The sequence below is a fragment of the Tamandua tetradactyla genome, chromosome 6 (genome assembly GCF_023851605.1).
Source record: "Tamandua tetradactyla isolate mTamTet1 chromosome 6, mTamTet1.pri, whole genome shotgun sequence".
Classification (NCBI taxonomy): Eukaryota; Metazoa; Chordata; class Mammalia; order Pilosa; family Myrmecophagidae; genus Tamandua; species Tamandua tetradactyla.
The window spans coordinates 114329752-114334067 of NC_135332.1; the positions used below are offsets into that span (position 1 = coordinate 114329752).

The 4316-nt window shown below is 35.7% G+C and overlaps 1 pseudogene; it reads left to right on the forward strand.

Moving 5' to 3' along the window:
• Positions 1-3181: 3181 nt before the first annotated feature.
• On the forward strand, positions 3182-3877 carry LOC143686804 (small ribosomal subunit protein bS1m pseudogene; annotated as a pseudogene).
• Positions 3878-4316: the final 439 nt, after the last annotated feature.

Consider the following 4316-nt stretch of genomic DNA (forward strand, 5'->3'; position numbering starts at 1 on the left):
AGGGATGAAGTGGGAACCTGCTTTTGGAGGTAACCTATAATTCAGGATCATATAGCATTCCCAGGAAATTTCATAACATGGCAAAGACTATTAGGTCCCAATATAATTGTGAAATTGGACACTGGGCTAGCAATATTTCCTCCATGCATATGAGCCATATTTCCAGATACATGATCTGCCTAGTTTGGTTTAGAAATAATAATATTTTGGCATAGATTTCCCAGTTTACCTTAGATTAATCAGAACCCTTTATGTACTACATAGAACTTCTATCAGCTTAACTATCAGTTTGATAATGAAGGAAAGAAGTAGTGACACAAATTGTTGAACCTAATCAGAACCAGAAATGTCGATTACATTTAATCTACTCAAAACATTTATTGAACACTTACCATCTATTTGTGAAATACAAAGGTGAATAAGCAAACATCCCTGACAATGAGCCCCACACGTGGGTAAAAAGCATGTATAAAAATAATCATACCCTGGCAGTGTGGGAGGTGACTTCCAGGGATGAGCCTGGCTCTGGCACTTTGGGATTGACAATGCCTACCTACCAAAAAGGAGGAAAAGAAATGTAACAAAATGAGGTATCAGTGGCTAAGAGGTTTCAAATAGTGTTAAGAGGCTATTCTGGAGGCTGCTCTAATTCAGACTTCGGCTTGATACTGCTCATTGGCATGGTATGCCACGCCTCCCCAAACAACAGTATTCCTGTAAACCCTAAAGAATACCCAGGGCTCTATCTGAGACTCTATAAAAGTTTCACTCACTAATTTTAGTTTTCAGAAACCCAAAACCTCCATAAAGGGGTGCACAGGTGATTCAGTGGTGGAATTCTCACCTGCCATGAGGAAGAACCGGGTTCAATTTCTGGCCTATGCACTAAAAAAATAAACAAATAAATAAATAGATCAACAAATGGTGCTGCAGTAATGGGATATTCACATGGAAAAGAATGAAATATGACCCTTACAAAAATAAATAAATAAATAAAACCTCCAGATGGTCCTTAGGCCAGATAAGCCCTAAAACCCAGAGTTACTGGTCTGTCCAGATGCATGCTCCTACACCATAATGTCCACACCCCTTTTCAACATGAAGATGTTAGAGTGGTCATGGCCCAAATATCCCTACAGTTTGGGAGAAGATCAAAGGAGGAGTTGTAACAGAGAAGATGGGATTTAACAAATGAGTATGACTACTGAATCATTACATTGATATTTCTTTTTAGTCTCCAGTGCCTTAGAGCAGCTAGAAGGAAATACTTGAAATTGTGGAACCATCACCCATACCATTTTTTGATATTTGTTCTGAAACTACTTGTTAAATGTACTTTGAAATGTATTGCTTTTTTGTTATATATGTTATATTTCACAATAAAAAATGGTTAATAAATAACCATAATACAAGACAGAAAGTGATAAGAAACAATACAGACATGATCAGAGTTATTTGGAGCAAAGAGGAGGAGAGCAAACACTTGGGTGAAAGAATTGAGAAAGGCATTTGGAGAAAGGAGGCATTTGAAAAGGGCCATCAGGAACTCGAAGTCATAGGTCAATGGGGAAGAGCATTTTAGGATAAATATCTTAGGGTACGATGTAATTCCTTAACTTGGTATGAAGGTCAGTCTAATATGTCAACTTGTCTAGGCTATAGTACCTCATTATTTAATACAACACTTATCTAGGTGTTGCTGTGAAGGTATTTTGTAGATATTAACATCTACAATCAGTTGACTTCAAGTAGATTATCCTCCATAAGGTGAATAGGCCTCAGCCAATGAGGTGGAGGACCCAAGAACAAAGAGGTTTCTTAGAAAAGAAGAAATTCTGCAAGACTGCAGCATCGATTCCTACCACTTAGAGTCCTACTGACTGATACACTTAGTTTGCAAAGTCCTGCATGGTTTGACCCCTACTTTCTCTCTGGAACCTCACCCAAACTATGCTCCTCCCCTCTCTCTGGTCTGGCCATATAAGCCTGTCTTTGTTCCTGGTACCCTCTCTCCTGCCAATGATTTCCACATATACTGTTCCCTCTGTCTGGAACAGCATTTTCATTACCTGCTTACCCAGCCAATATCTAATTATCCTTCAGATTCCAACCCAAGTGCCAGCTCCTCAAGGTAGCCTTCCCTGACATCCCTGGTATCAAATCCTCTAACACAGACTCTCTTACCACTTGATTAATATCTTTTTCTCCCAGTGCATCATAATCTCTATGAAGGCATCAACTCTGGGTGTTGTTTTCACCTTTGTATTACCTGCACCTAGCACAGTGCCTGGTATCTATCAGGTGCTCAGTAACTCATTGTTGAATGAATAAATGATTAATATCAGCCAAGGAAAGCAGAGAGTGTTTGGTGACTAGTGAGAAGCCTGGTTGGGCTAAAGAAAGATTTCTCAAATTTATGCTCTGAAACCATGATGTTTAACAAGTTGCACAGAGATATTTTTTCTGGTAAAATTTTAAATGGCTATAATTTCCTAAAGTATAAAAAACATTAATGCATAGTTTTCTCTATTTAAAGTGTTTCTCCTTTATATATTCCTTAAAAATTTGAAGACTTTACAGCATTTGTATACTCACTCCCATCCTTGTTAGATCAGTGGTGAATGACAAAATAAATGAATGTACAACAAATACACACTAAAATAGAAGTAAATTATGATTAATTTGGCAGCATTATTATTATGGACATGGATATTATATTGTACATGCATATAATAATCATATTTTTCATGGGTTACGTTATTATTAGCTGGTGTGATCCCTCTTTCATGGCACAGGTATAGATATAGATGGCCAAAATCAAACATCCATAGGAAAAATTTAAGTTCACTAAATCATCCAGATAGTTTGAAAAATATATATAATTTTTTTTTGCAACAGCGTAGACAAAATATCTGGGTGATAAGATAAATTTTTATTTTTCACCCAACTGTTTTAGAGTTATATACTTCTTTAATAACTCAATATCACCAGGGTAACTTTACATTATAAATGTACATTTTGCTTTTGCTACCTATTACTTACCTGAAAATAACAGGATTTAAAAAATTACAACTGCAATTGTAATTGCTATTTATTCAGAGAATTACACTCTAATTTTGCGTTGTAATAAAAGTTTCCCAATTTTCCTGTTTATTTTCTAATTCAAAGATTTATATTAAAAATGTATTGCATAGCACACCTTAAGCAGGGCTCTTTGAAAAATGTGGAATCCTTCGCATCCATGCTAAGACAGTCTCCTCTTACACAGATGGGACCTGCTAAGGATAAAGTGGTCATTGGACAAATCTTTCATGTTGTGGAAGATGATCTTTATATAGATTTTGGTGGCAAGTTTCATTGTGTATGTAGAAGACCCGAAGTGAATGGAGAGATATCAAACCTTTATCCGATGTGTGATTTCCAAAGATTCTCTCCCATTGAGTTGGAGAATAGCTGTATGTCTAAAAGTGAAATGCAGGTGTAAAAATAGCAGATGGGGTCCTTTTGGAGAAGAAATATAACCTTGCCAGCACATGTGGAAAGCGGTTGGAATATCTGTTTTATAGATGAAGAAACTGGTTCAGAGAAAGCAAACCATCCAAGGCTACGTAACTAGCAAGTAGCAGGGTTCAGATTTATATGCAGGAAATAACAGAAAGGAACCAGGGTCCGTCTGCGACTCTTAGATCTTGAACTGACATCCAGATTTCTGGGAGCTATAACAGATACCACTATATTAGAAGTTGATGCAGTTCTCTTGGGACTCCAGGACAGTAAAGAGTCAAAATCAAAAGAGGAAGCAGGAAAGATAAATGAACTTTGCTTTAATGCATTCACTCCTTTGTTAAACCCAGCTATTCATCATCAGTGCAATTAGAAAGTTGTCAATAAATGATTGAAAGATGTAATAAGTGAAAAAAAAATGTATTGCATATTCTTGGAAATTTATTGCTTTTCTATATTTTCACAATTTAAAAAGTTAAAAAAAAAGAATGTATTGCAGTTCAAAACTCCACTTTTTTCTAGAGGTTGTTTTTTTTTTTTGTCATTATATTTTCCAAAAGTATTCATTTTATTCTTTTTCCTTCCTGTCTTTTGTTTAATCATTAAATTATCTTATTTGGCTTTATACTAATATAACCCAATATATTATACTGACCTCACCAAAGCTAGACATGTATACAGCATTTACTTAATTGAACCTTTCTGGCTCGTCTTATTCTATATTTAAGCCTCCATTATGCAATGCTACTTACTTGATTTATTGGGTTTGGCTTACATATTTTATAAATTGTGACTGTTGGGAAAATTTTTAA